The sequence below is a fragment of the Chiloscyllium plagiosum genome, chromosome 7 (assembly GCF_004010195.1).
Source record: "Chiloscyllium plagiosum isolate BGI_BamShark_2017 chromosome 7, ASM401019v2, whole genome shotgun sequence".
Taxonomy (NCBI): domain Eukaryota; kingdom Metazoa; phylum Chordata; class Chondrichthyes; order Orectolobiformes; family Hemiscylliidae; genus Chiloscyllium; species Chiloscyllium plagiosum.
Genome location: NC_057716.1, coordinates 76,394,557 through 76,409,656, shown reverse-complemented (window position 1 = coordinate 76,409,656; position 15,100 = coordinate 76,394,557). Strand labels below are relative to the sequence as shown.

The window sequence follows — 15,100 nt, the reverse complement described above, 5'->3', positions numbered from 1 at the left end:
CCAGGTACCTTCCAAGAGTTGACAGATTTGGATAAGGAATATTACGAGACTCTATTCTGAGACTCTATTGGTTTGATTCTGCTGTTCGAGAATTGGGGGAATCCGCATTGGGATTTTGGAAGAGGTTAAGATGACTGACAGAGGCGTGTAATTTTGGATTAACACAGATGCTGAGAGATCATTTGGTATATGGGATTAATAATGTAACCGTGCAGAAGCACCTACTAGCTGAAGCTCAACTGAACTTCAGACAGGCACTCCAACTGGCTTTGTCATTAGAAAAAGCTGCAAGTAGAGCATGGAAGCTACAGGTCATCCCAATGGAAGTTATTACTCTCACCTGTCTGACTGAGCTTGGGGAGCACCACTTGTGTGTAGGTAATTGTACTCAGAGCATATCCTGAGGAGAGACACACTAGGCCATCTCACAGCAGAACCCCACAACAACACCGAGCATCAACCAAGTGGCTAAAAAGTTCTTCAGGATCTGGGCCAGCGGTTGCTGCTGATATGCGAGCTCATAACAGCAAAGGAGTCCTACAAGGTCTGACTTGAGTTAGACTGGTACCCAGGTGAGTACACACCCTGGAATGTTCCCCTACATGTTGGCTGGAACAATTAAATTGCTTAGAGACATCCAAATTGGAACCAATTAAAATTGATGTTTGGTTAAATAGTCACCCAGTTCTCATAGAGTCAATACCAACACAGCTGTAACCGTGGTTGCATAATCTTTCTTTAACGAGATTTATTCAAGACTCCAACCCTTAGGTTTACGCAAGACTTCAACCACATTGAGAATGTATGCTGGGGAACCATTGCAGATTAAAAGTATGACTTTGATTGTGGTCCTTCTGTGAGAAGCAGTTGGTGCAGTTACCAGTGATGGCTCAGGCCCAAGTCTATTGGGCCATAATTGGTTGAGAAAGATTCACCTGGATTGGTTCAACATTTTTCAGTTAGAAAAATGGCTGCCTCAGTGAAGTTCTTGTGAAATACCCAAGAGTTTGTAGATGGTAGAAATGATGGAGGATGATGCGATGTGTAAGGAGGTTGATGGGGTGGAAGGTGAGGACCAGAGGGTTCTGTCCTTGTTGTGGATGGAGGGGTAGGGTTCAAGAGCAGAGGTTCAGGAAGAACAAATGAACCCCACCACCAGAAATGTATTTCCCTTCCCACCCCATCCACGTTTCATAAAGAATGTTCCCTCTGCAACTACCTCATTAGGTCCACGCCCCCCCAACAACCCACCCTCCCCTCCTAGCACCTTCACCTGCCACCACAAGAATTGCAAAACCTGGTCCACACCACCTCTCAGCTCCGTCCAGGGCCCCAAAGGAGCCTTCCACATCCATCAAAGTTTCACCTGCACTTCCACACATGTCATGTACTGTATACGTTGCTCCCAATGCGGTCTCCTCTACATTGGGGAGACAGGACGCCGACTCGCAGAGCGCTTCAGAGAACATCTCTGGGACACCCTCACCAACCAATCCCACTGCCCCGTGGCTGAACACTTTAACTCCCCCTCCCACTCTGCTGAGGACATGCAGGTCCTGGGCCTCCTCCATCGCCACTCCCTTCCCACCCACGCCTGAAGGAAGATTGTCTTATCTTCCGCCTCGGGACCCTCGAACACCATGGCATCAATGTGGATTTCACCAGCTTCCTAGTTTCCCCGACCCCCTCCTTACCTCAGTTCCAAATTTCCAGCTCAGAACTGTCCTCATGACCTGTCCCACCTGTCCATTTTCCTTCCCACCTATCTCACCACCCTCCCCTCCGACCTATCACCTTTACCCCCACCTCCATCCATCTATTGCACTCATAGCAACCTTCTCTCGAGCCCCACCCCTCCTCTCATTTATTTCTCCACCCCAGAGTCTCCCAGCCTCATTCCTGATGAAGGGCTTTTGCCTGAAACATTGATTTTCCTGCTCCTTGGGTTCTGCCTGACCTGCTGTGCTTTTCCAGCACCAAACCCTTGACTCTAATCTCCAGCATCTGTAGTACTCACTTTTGCCCATTTTAAATGTTGACCAGGAAGTAATTCCATGATTTTGCAAAGCCCACCTGGTGCCATTTGCCTTGTGGGCAAAAGTAGAGGTGAAAATCAGGAGGCTGGAAAGCAGAGGAATCAAGCCAGTGAGGTTTGCAGAATGAGCAGCACAGATCATACTGACTATGGAGCCTAATGGCTGTGTTCACCTTTGTGGGGATTTTAAACATATGATAAACTATTTCTTGCAGCTGGATAAATACCCAATTCCTTGCATAGAGGACTTGTACACAAAGTTGGCGGGGGTTGGGTTTTTACAAAGCTGTCCTTTATGAAGCTGGAGATAAGCCACCATTACCATAAGAAGAGGAGGAGGAAACTCTCCTGAGAGCCTCCGGACGCAAGAGACGGGCAACGGTCCAGTACATGTCGCCTGTGCTAGAGTCTGAATCAGAGAAAGCAGACATGGAATGAAAACATCACAGGAAAAGCTATAAGAGACATCCTATGTCCTGCATCTCTGGACATAGTGAGGGAGGAATGTAGTGATTGAAACCAAGTAGTCAACGCGATCCTTTATTGGGGCCAATCAAGAAGCCTTGGCTGACCAATATAAACAAGAAATCAGATCCAGGCAGTGGGCCGTGGAGGGGGTCATTATGGTTGGTTGCCTGCCCCTCTTCAGCGGTTACGTTAGAGCCCGGGTGTCTCTGGAGAAGGAGCACGTGGTGGCCACCAACACCCTGGAATTGTTCAGGATTGGGGCCAATCAAGAAGCCTTGGCTGACCAATATAAACAAGAAATCAGATCCAGGCAGTGGGCCGTGGAGGGGGTCATTATGGTTGATTGCCTGCCCCTCTTCAGCGGTTACGTTAGAGCCCGGGTGTCTCTGGAGAAGGAGCACGCGGTGGTCACCAACACCCTGGAATTGTTCAGGGAGAGGTGGGTGCTGCAGGGAGTGGAGTGCATTATTTCCCCCGCCAACTCTATTTTTATTTAATCCCTGCCCTCCCCTTCACTGTTTGATCACACAGCATTGCCCTTTGTGAAGGGCACTGCTTGTCACGGGCCACTCGGGTGTTTACCTATCTTCCTGGTGGTGGAAATTGAATAAAGATTGGTACACCTGTTGTCTTTCACTGTGTCTCACACCTGCACACAAACACAACATGGGTGCTGGGGAAAATATAAGCACTACTGCTGTTAGGTGGCAGTGTGGGGGAAATATAAAGAAAAGAAAAAAAAGAAAAAAAAACAGGAGACTTAGAATCTCCTCAGTTTAGGGCACTGACTATGTAATGGCTGGACCACAGTCAATGTGTTCCTGCTGATACTCGTTGTGTTTTAGAGGAGGAGAGTTTCATGTTCTCCCCCCAACCCTTTCCAGGGAAGATATTTGTTCTTTTTGGTTTACTTTATTGTTTTTTTCTTTTGTGTTTGTTTTACCTTTGATTCGAACTGTGTTCAGCTGATCAAGCAGCAACCACCACCACTGCTGCTTCTGCAAAGAGAAAAAAAAACAAGTTATCCAGTCCAGGCAGGGGGCCATGGGGGGGGATCGTTATGTCCGATTGCCTGCCCCTCATCCGTGGCTACATTCAAGCCCAGGTGTCCCTGGAGAAGGAGCATGTGGTGTCCACCAACACCCTTGAGCTGATCAGGGAAAGGTGGGCACCACAGGGTGTGGAGTATTTTATTTCCTCCTCCGACTCTATATTGATTTAATCCTGCCCACCCTTTCACTTTTTTGGTCACGCAGCATTACCCTTTGATGAAGAGGGCTGTGCCTGTCACTGGCCACTCTTTTCTTCCTGGTGGTGAGAATTGAATAAAGATTTCTGCACTTGTTGTTCTTCACTGTGTCCTACACCTGCACACACTCGCGACATGTGTGCTAGGAAAAATAAGCACTACCGTTGTTTGACGGTAGTGTGGGGGTTGGAAAGAAAAATATATAACTAGGTAATTAGAGTTTCCGCAGTTCAGGGACTGACTCTAAAACAAAAAAAAACAGGATCACACAGCCAGTGTGCTCCTGCGAGGAAAACCGGTGCCTTTAAAAAAATGGAAAAAAAAGAAAAAAAATCATATAAAGAGGGATTTAGAATCTCCTCAGTTCATTAGACTGACTCCAAGCTGGCCACAGCAGTGTACAGAGGAAGCTCGATTATCCAAAGGACACCAGCGAGGATTATTTCATTCAGTTAATTGAATTCTGGATAATCAAATGCCAGAGGGCGGCACGGTGGCACAGTGGTTAGCACTGCTGCCTCACAGCGCCAGGGACCTGGGTTCAATTCCTGCCTCAGGCAACTGTCTGTGTGGAGTTTGCACATTCTCCCCGTGTCTGTTGGGTTTCCTCTGGGTGCTCCGGTTTCTTCCCACAGTCCAAAGATCTGCAGGTTAGGTGAATTGGCCATGCTAAATTGCCTGTAGTGTTAGGTAAAGGGGTAAATGTAGGGGAATGGGTCTGGTTGGGTTGCTCTTCGGAGGGTCGGTGTGGACTTGTTGGGCTGAAGGGCCAGTTTCCACACTGTAAGTAATCTAATCTAATAACATCATTAACCAAGCATCAGGACCTTGTGATCTTGTTTGGATAATCCGAAATTCAGTTAGTCAAATGCTGGATAATCGACTTTCCTCTGTACTGTGCACAAGTAAATAAAGGGTGACTTGTAGACGGAATACCGTCTTCTGTGCAGTTTTTTGAGACATCTACATGTAGCCAGCATTCGACATTTTGCATGACTGAAGGTGACTTATTATATACATGCTGTGCATGTGTGCATGGGATGCACTAGATTCATGTGCCAGGTGGTCACTTTGCTATCCAGTCACCATTGTTTGTTATAGTGGCTCATATGCTGCTAGATTGAACTCATGAAGAATAAAAGCATTATGATAGCCACTAGAATACTGAATGTTTTACTGTTTGGTATACTGTATATGGTTGCAAACCAGTAGAAAACCTATGTTGGGGGTCAGCTTCTCAATGTAGAATTCATGTGCCAGGTGGTCACTTTGCTATCCAGTCACCATTGTTTGTTATAGTGGCTCATATGCTGCTAGATTGAACTCATGATGAATAAAAGCATTATGATAGCCACTAGAATACTGAATGTTTTACTGTTTGGTATACTGTATATGGCTGCAAACCAGTAGAAAACCTATGTTGGGGGTCAGCTTCTCAATGTAGAAACCTCTATAACATCCATTATGGCAATTTTTAACTCGACGAGTACTTACATTTTTTGTCACATAAACTGTAGCACTCTTTGTAGCACTCTGAATCTTTACGGTCAAAGTCCATTCCATTGAACATAGAACATAGAACAGTACAGCACAGTACAGGCCATTCGGCCCTAAATATCGTGCCAGCCTATTATCCTCCTCTGAGATCAGACTAACCCATATGCCCTTTATTGTACTATCTTTCATGTGCCTGTCCAAGAGTCACTTGCATGTCCCTATTGTATCTAACTCTACTACCACTGCTGGCAGTGCATTCCATGCACCCACCACTCTCTGTCTAAAGACCTTATCTCTGACATCTCCCTTAAACCTTTCTCCAATTACCTTAAAATTATGCTGCCTCATGATAACCATTTCCTCCCTGGGGAAAAGTCTCTGGCCATCCACTCTATTTATGCCTCTTGTCATCTTGTACATCTCTATCAATTCACCTCTCATCCTTCTTCGCTCCAATGAGAAAAGCCCTAGCTCCCCCAACCTTCCTTCATAAGACATGCCCTCCAGTCCAAAACTCAAGGCTAACATCTCAGTGCAGTGCTGAATGAGTGGTTCCTTTCAGATGAGACATAAAATTCATCTGCCTGTTTGAGTAGATGTAATAGAACCTACAGTACAAGTATGAAGAAAAGCAAATAATGAACTACCGTAGGAAATGGTAGATGCAAGTACAGTTACAACATTTAAAAGACATTTGGACAGCTACATGAATAAGAAAGGTTCAGAGGGATATGGGACAAATGCAAGCAAACGGGACTAGTTTAGTTTGGGAAATGTAGCTGGCATGAACAAGTGGACTGAAGGCTTTGTTTCTGTACTGTATGACTAAATAAGTTATCCTCAACGTTGTGACAAGCATATCACAAAACAGGTTATCTGTTCAGGAATGCATTGCATAAGGGTTTGCTCTGCACATATTAGTTGCTGTGCTTCTGACATTGAAAGTTAGAAGTTAAAGCTCTTTACTTAAATGCACAAAGTGTTTGTTACAAGATAGATGAATCAATGGCATAAGTAGGAAAAAAATGGAATTTGACTTGACAACTATTTTGGAGACATGGCTGCAGTTTAACTAAAACTGGGAACTTAATATTCAAATACATTTAACCTTTTGGAAGAATAAGCAAAAAGGAGAAGAAGGTGGTATAGCTTTGTTTGTTGAGGAAGGTATAAGTGCTACGAAGAATAGTAATAGAGGTGGAATAGATCATGATGTGGAAACATTTTGGGTGGAAGTAAGGGATAGCAAAGAAAATAAATCACTGGTAGAAATCAACTAAAGGCCCCAAAGACCAGCAACTACTCATTTTAGGACAATGTATAAATTAGGAAACAATAAAAGTGGGTAAGAAAGGCATAATTTTCTTGGGAGCTTTAATTAGTATATTGACAGATTAGATGGGCAAGGATTAATGCTGATGACAAATTTCTAGAATGTATTAGAGGTTGATTTTTAGAAAAGTATGTGGCACAACATATAGAGTCAAACAGCACAGAAACAAACACTTTGATCCAACTTTTCTGTGCTGACCAGACATCTCAATCTGACAAATATTTGGCCCCTAACCCTCTAAACCCTTCCCATTCATATACCCATCCATTTAAGTATTGTAATTGTACATGTCTCCACCATTTCCTCTGGCATCTTGTTCTGTACATTCATCACCCTCTGTGTGAAAAAGATACTCCTCAGGTCCTTTTTAAATCTTTTCCCTCTCACCTTAAACCTATGCCTTCCAGTTTTGGACTCCCCAACACTAGGAAAAAACCTTGGCTATTCACTCTATCCATGCTCTTTATGATTTTAGAAACCCTTATAAGGTCACCCCTCAGCCTCCCATGCTCCAGAGAAAAGAGGTCTGTTCAGCCTCTCCCTGTAACTCAAACCCTCCAGTCCCAGCAACATCCTTGTAAATCTTTTCTGTATCCTCTCCAGTTTAACAAAATCCTTCCAATAGAAGCGCAAACCAAATTGTATGCAGTCTTCTAAAAGTGGCCACATCTATGATCTGCACAGACACAATATGATGCACCAACTCCTCTGCTCAATGTTATGACTAACTGTGCAAAATGTTCTTCACCACCATGACTACCAATTTCAAGGAACTATGCAGCCGGACCCCTAGGTCTTCTTTTTGGCAACATTCCGCAGGGCCCTATCATTGCCAGCGGCAGGAGATGTGACTCTGATGTTGGTGGGTTCAGCGCAGGGGGCGATGAGGTGGTCACAGGCGAGTATAGTCCCAGTAGCAAAGATGGCGCCTGAAGATCAGACAGTTTGATGCTTGTTGTGTCCGGTGTAGATGGTGGCGAAGCAGTTGCGGAGGGATGGCAGCACAGGCATCGTTGATGGTGAAGAGCTGGCTCAGGACTGATTCTCTTCAAGCTATAGCTTTCTTGTTTATCCTTGTTCTCACATTATTGAAAACAGTGCTGTTTCGTGACGACAAATGAAAGCTTTTCACAATATTGTATTTTTACTGTAAAATACATGTGACAATAAAATCAATATCAATTAACTGTACAAGTGCTGTATTATACAACTGTATAATAAGTGCTGCCCTGGTTTGACTTACCAAAATGCAACACCCAACATTTATTTAATTTAAACTCCATCTGCCACTCATCAGCCCATTGGCCCATCTGATCAAGGACCCATTGTACTCAGAGATAATCTTCTTCACCAGCTATTTTGGTGTCCTTTGCAAACTTACTAACCATACCTTTTATAGTCACATCCAAATCATTTATATAAATGCTGAAAAGCAGTGGACCCAGCACTGATCCTTGTGGCACACGACTAGTAATAGGCCTTCAGTTCTAAAAGCAACTCTCTACCACCACTCTCTATCTACTAAGTTCAAGCCAATTTTCTATCCAATTGGCTAGCTCCCTCTGGATCCCATGTGATCTGACCTTACTAACCAGTCTGCTGTGCAGAACCTTGTCAAATGCTTTGTTGAAGTCCATATGGACAACATCTACCTCTCTGCCTTCATCAATTTTCTTTGTTACCTTTTCAAAAATAGTCAATTAAGTTAGTGAAATATGATTTCCTACACACAATGCCATATTGACAATCCCTAATCAGTCCTTGCCTTTCCAAATGCACGTAACTCATGTCCGTTAGAATCCCTTCCAACAACTTACCCAGCACTGATGTAAGGCACACCAGCCTATAGTTCCCTAGCTTTTCCTTTCAACTTGTCTTGGATAATGGCACCATATTAGCCAACTTCGTCTTCCAGCACCTCATTCATGGCTGTTGATACAAATATCTCAGTAAGGGGGCCAGCAATCTCTATCCCTAGCTTCACACAAAGTTCTGAGAAACATCTGATCAGGTCCATCATGCGTTGTAAGACCTTCAGCATCTTCTCTCCTGTGATGTGAACTCTTTCCAAGACATCTCAATTTATTTCCCCAAGTCCCCTAACTTCCATTTCCTTCTTCAAAGTAAATATTGACATGAAATATTTGCTTAGTATCTCACCCGTCTCTTGTGATTCCATAGATAGAAGGCTACGATAATCTTTAAGGGGCCTTGTTCATTTCATTGTTACTCTTTTGCCCTAATGTACTTATAGAATCTCCTTGAATTCTCCTTAACCCTATTTGCCAAAGCTATCTCCTGTCCCTTTTTGCCTTTCTGGTTTCCCTCTTAAGTACACTGTTACAGCCCTTATACTCATCTAGGGATTCATTTGATCCCAGCTGTCTATAGCTGAATTATGCTTTCTTCTTTTTCTTGACCACAGCGTCAATTTCTCTCATCATCCAGCATTCCCTACACCTGTCAGTCTTGTCTTTCACACTAACCTGAACATACTGTCTCTGAACTCTCATTATCTTATTATGGAAGCCCTCCCATTTTACCTGTGAATAACCTTCCCCAATTAACTTTTGAAAGTTCTTGTCTAATATCATCAAATTTGGCCTTACTCCAGTTTAGAACTTTAACTATTTGATCACTTGTATCCTTTTCCATAACTATCTTGAAACTGCTGTGGTTCTGTTCGCCGAGCTGGAAGTTTTTGTTGCAAACGTTTCGTCCCCTGTCTAGGTGACATCCTCAGTGCTTGGGAGCCTCCTGTGAAGCGCTTCTGTGGTGTTTCCTCCGGCATTTATAGTGGCCTGTCCCTGCCGCTTCCGGTTGTCAGTTTCAGCTGTCCGCTGTAGTGGCCGGTATATTGGGTCCAGGTCTATGTGTTTGTTGATGGAGTTTGTGGATGAGTGCCATGCTTCTAGGAATTCCCTGGCTGTTCTCTGTTTCGCTTGCCCTATCTGAGGGTGGCTGTTGGTTTGTGTGCTGTTGGGGGTCCTAGTGGTCGCAGTAGTCTGGCTGTCAGTTCGGAAATGCTCCTGATGTATGTATGGTAGTGTGGCTAGTCCTTTGGGTTGTGGCATGTCATCGTTCTGTGGTCTATCCGTTAGGCATCTGTTGATGAAATTGCGAGGGTATCCGTTTTTGCGAATACCTTGTATAGGTGTTCCTCTTCCTCTTTTTGCCGTTCTGGTGTGCTGCAGTGTGTTGTGGCCCTTTTGAATAGTGTCTTGATGCAACTTCGTTTGTGTGTATTGGGGTGGTTGCTTTCATAGTTCAGGACTTGGTCTGTGTGTGTGGCTTACCTTAGTGGTGAATTCTCCGTTTGGTGTTCTCTGTACCATCACGTCTAGGAATGGGAATTGGGTGTCCTTTTCTTCCTCTCTCGTGAATCGGATTCTTGTGGTGGAGTTGATGATCCAGTGTGTATTCTCTATTTCCGTGTTTTTAATGATTACAAAGGTGTCATCAACGTATCTGACCCAGAGTTTGGGTTGAATTTGTGGTAAGACCGTTTGTTCTAACCTTTGCATTACTGCTTCTGCTATGAGTCCCGAGATCGGTTAGCCCATGGGTGTTCCGTTGATTTGTTCTTGAAACTAGTAGAATTATGATCACAGAGCTCCCCCCATTGACTCCTCAGTGACCTGCCCTGCCTTATTTCCCAACAGAAATTCAAGTATTGTACTTTTTCGAGTAGGGTACATCCACATTTTGAATCAGAAAGTTTTCTTGCACATAATTCACAAATTCCTTAACACTGTAACACTCAGTTCCAGTAGATGAAAGCTGGCTACAGCAGACACCATGATCTGTAGTCATTGATCATGATGACAGCAATTGGTTTACATTTTGGCAGTAAACTGCAGACTCTATTTGTTTCAACTGAGTTTCATATTGCTTGCTGCAAATAAGAGCTCATGTTTGGAATTATCTGATGCTTGCCTGTATGTGATGTTCCACTACTGAACAGCGGCAAGATGTGGATGTCTAGTGGAGATTAGGGAACCAAGGGCATTGACTTGGAGACCATTTTTAGTTGGGATGAAGCTAAGAACCGATAAATCATGTGCCCAGGTGAGAGGGTGCACAGTGGCCTTCCAAAGGTGCCAGATCCTCAAGAAAAGTCAATCTTTCAGCAGATATCTGCTGAGTGATTAACTGTTCTGGGATTAATGCATGGGAAGATGGGGCTGCAATTGGATGTCCATAGGGGCAGGATAGGTAATTAAATGAATTTGCTAATATGCAGCAAGAAATCTTGTTCAGCTTTGTGGCCAAAAACCTTCCAAAAAATTCAATGCTACTGGGACTTAGCCAAAAAAAAACCTGTAAGATTCAGCCCCTTTTTGAAAGTGGGCATTGCTAACAAGATTATTGATTTTGATTTCAATAAAATGATTGTGGACACCTTTTTGAACCATTAGTCAATGTAGTGAAATGGTTCCTCCAATGACATTAGCTAGGAGGTTAGCAGACTTTGACACAGTGGGTAGCAAAAAAATGATGGGGTCCATGGCTGCCTGAGTGTTTGTAATGATTACAGTAGTTTGAAGATAGACATCAAGACCGTGATGGGATTTCCAGAAGCTTACTGATGTGTTGGTAGCTTATTGCAAACTGATAACAAAATTATTTGGCATGCAATTCAAGTACTACTAACTGAAATAATGCTATTTTGTTCTCTTCAGTACTGACACTGTCCAACTGTGTGCAATTAATTAAAGAGGATCTAATGAGCAAGCACCTTGAAAAAGCAACCTATTGGCATATTGCAGGAATCTCTGGTGTTTGTATTTGAGGAGAAAACTGGTTGGTCTCCCATGGACTCATCATAGAAGCCTGTTAGAAATAATGGGAAATTTCAGCACTACTATAAATGTAAAGAAATATTTTGATGGCTTCTTATTTTTAAGAAGCAGGGAATTCAACAGATTCCACTATAAATTGTGACAGGAATTTTATCGACTTTCATCTAGTCTGCAGATGTTTATGCCCGACTGCTATTGCAGCTAAAAACAAAGAGTAAATATCTACATCAGGACAGCAGATGAATTTAATGATTTCTCAGCTATAGCTCAGCATGTGTGTTTGTATAATTCTTCAAAGCTGAATAATTAACTGCAGCTTAATTTGAATTTGGAAAACAAAAGAGGCATCGTTAGTGTTATATGTGAATTCTATGTGAGCCAGTTATTACAGATGACTTTTCATCTACAGGACACCATAAAAATGTGTTGGCAACAGAATCAAGGATCTCTAATTTTGAATTTATTACATCTGCATGTACGTGCAGCAGGCATTTGGGAACACCTCCACCTCAAGTTCTCCTTAAGTGACACACCATCCTGATATGTATATCCCTTTGGCTGTGAAACTCAGGTATCAATAATGGATCAAAAAATGCCATTGGGTAAATGGAGTGCTGCCTGGTCACCTGTTGTCATAACAAAGAGACCAGGGAAACATAATGTCAGAGCATTTCAAGTAGGGGTGTAACCGCTAACTGCGGCAATATTGGCAATTCACCAGAATTGAGGAAGTAGAATGCTGTCATAATAACTATCATTTAAGAAATAGAAGCAGGAGTAGACCTTGCAGACTCTCATGTCTACAATGCCATTCCATAAGGTCCTGATTGATCTGTCCTTGGCCTCAACTCCACTTTCATACTAGCTCCTCATAGCCCTCAACTCATCAATATTTAAAAAATCAATTTATCCCCTCACTGGGGGGTGATGGTCTAGTGGTATTATTGCTGAACTGTTAAACTACAGACACAAGTTATGTTCTGAGAATTCAGTTTCAAATTCAGCCATGGCAGATGGTGAAATTTGAAGTCAATAAAAAAAATCTGGAACTAGGAGTCTAATGATGACCATGAATCCATTGTCAATTGTTGGAAAAAACCATCTAGTTCACTAATGTCCTTTAGGGAAGGAAAATGCCATCCTTACATGATCTGGCCACCATGTGACTCCAGACCCACAGCAATATTGTTGACTCAACTGCCCTATGAGCAACTAGGGATGGACAATAAATGCTGTCCTAGACAATGACACCAATATCCTTTGAATGAAGAAAAAAAATCAATTTCAGTGATTTTTTAAAGATTCATTCATGGGATGAGGATGTTGCTGTCTAGGCCAGCATTTATTACCCATCCCTAATCGCCCAGATAGGAGTTAAGAGTCAAACACATTGATGTGGATCTGAAGTCACATGTCGGCTAGACCAGGTAAGGATGGCAGTTTTTTTCCCTCAAGGACATTAGTGAACCGGATGGGATTTTCCAACAATTGACAATGGATTCGTGGTCATCATTAGACCCTTAATTGCAGATATTTTTTGTTGAATTCAAATTCCACCATCTGCCATGGCTGAATTCAAACCTGGGTCCTCAGAACATTCCCTGTGATTCTGGATTAACAGTCCAGCAATAATACCACTAGGCCATTGCCTCCCCTGTAAGCTCTACAGTTCTCTGGGGGGAGGATTATGAGAGAAATTCTGGGGAAAAAAATTCTTCTGCATCTCCTTTTTAAATGAGTAACTGGTGGCTCAGTGGTTAGCACTGGTGCCTCACACCACCAGGGGCCCGGGTCCAATTCCAGCCTTGGGTGACTGTCTGTGTGAAGTTTGAACATTCTCGCCATGTCTGCATGGGTTTCCTCCAAGTGCTCCAGTTTCCTTCCACAGTCCAAAGATGTGCAGGTTTGGTGAATTGGCTGTGCTAATTTGTCCATAGTGTTCAGGGATATGTAGGCTAGGTGCATTAGTCAGGGGAAATGTACAGTAATAGGGGTAGGGGAGTGGGTCTGGGTCAGATAGCCTTTGGTGGGTCGGTGTGGACTTGTTGGGCCAAATGTTGTTTCCACGCGGAGAGGTTCTATGATATGCCCAAGTTTGAGATACCCCATAATTGGTAACATCTTCTTAAAATCTACCCTGTCAAGCTCCCTTAAAATCTTGTAAGTTTCAGCAAGATCACCCTTTCATTTTTCTAAACTCTAATGAATAAAAGTCTACCTTTTTCGATGTTCTTGGTAGGTCATCCCCTTCATTCCAGGAATCAGCTTAGTGAATCTCTTTTGAGCTGCCTCCATTACTAATATATGCTTTTTTTAAATAGAGGGACCAAACACAATAATCCAGGTGCTATCATTAATGATTGTAAAAAAACACATCTGGTTCACTAATGTTCCTTTGGAGAAAAAAATTGATATCCTTACCTGGACTGGCCTATATGTGACTCTAGAATCACAGCAATGTGGTGACTCTTAAATATTGTCTGAAATGGCTGAGTAAGTCACTCATTTAAAAAAAAAAATCGATTTTCCTTATCAAGCTGTTCAGCGATGATATGACACACCTCTAGAGCAGATAGGATGTGAACTTGTGCCTCCTTCATCCAGGGTAAGGGACATGACCGCTGTGCCACAAGAGAGTCCTCTCCTTCAGAGAGACTGGAGCCTTAATCCAGCACCTTAGACTGGTCAGCCACACTACCAAAAACCAATCATTTTTGTGAAGAAGGCTAGGTTTTCCAACTAATGTGGTTGCGGCCCTGTCATTGCAGATCATGTACAAAAGGATTGGAAAAACCAATGTTGAAATGGAAAGGAACTGCATTTTTTGCCGAAACCAGGGCTGGAACTAAGGACCTTTAAATCTTCAGTCCATCACTCTCCCAAATAAATTATTTTGGTTAAAATATGGAATGCTTCATGAAGTTGTGTTTCATCCTTGCACAGAAGTCATGCTAATCTTCTCCATATCACTCCAATTTTGGTATATGTGCTGCCGAAATGAGCACAAGTCACTCATTTTCAGGGCAATTAGAGATTGGCAACACATGCTGGCCTTGTTAGCCACTCTCACAATGAATGAATAAGAAAAAGTTAGCTAAAATACATAAATTTTAATTATTTTTAATCTTTATATATGTATGAAGATTGATCTATAATGTTGCTTAGAATTCCTAAAGTGTGAAACAAGGCCATTCAGCCCAACAAGTCTATACAAACCCATGGAAGAGCATCCTACTCAGGTCCATCCTCTTAACCTATCCCTGCAATTCTGCATTTCCCATGGCTAATGCACCGAAACTATACATCCCTGTTGTGTTGTGTGATTTTTAACTTTGTGCACCTAACCTATACATCCTTGAACACAGTGGGCAATTTAGCATGGCCAATCCACTTAATTTGCACATCTTTGGAATGTGAGAGGAAACCAGAACACCTGATAGAAATACACAGGGTGAGAATGTACAAACTCCATACATACAATTGCACAAGGGTGGAATCAAATCCAGTTTCCTGGCACTGTGAGGCAGCAGTGTTAACCACTGTGCCACTCCACGCTGTAGGCAAGGCTTGTTTGAAGTTTTTTTTAAGTTAAAATTAGTCATCTTCATCAAGTTAGAATTCAACAGCTGTGATAACCTCTGTAATAAAATCATGAGACTATACAAAGTAGGGAAAGGAGTAAACCCCTCTAGTCTCCTCCACCTTTCAATAAGATC

At 42.9% G+C, this 15,100-nt stretch overlaps 1 non-coding gene across 1 annotated transcript; it reads right to left on the bottom strand.

Moving 5' to 3' along the window:
* Nucleotides 1-14,282: 14,282 nt before the first annotated feature.
* Nucleotides 14,283-14,389, bottom strand: LOC122552070. The gene has a single exon (XR_006312289.1). It is a non-coding gene; the product is annotated as a U6 spliceosomal RNA (small nuclear RNA).
* Between the last annotated feature and the right edge of the window lie 711 nt (nt 14,390-15,100).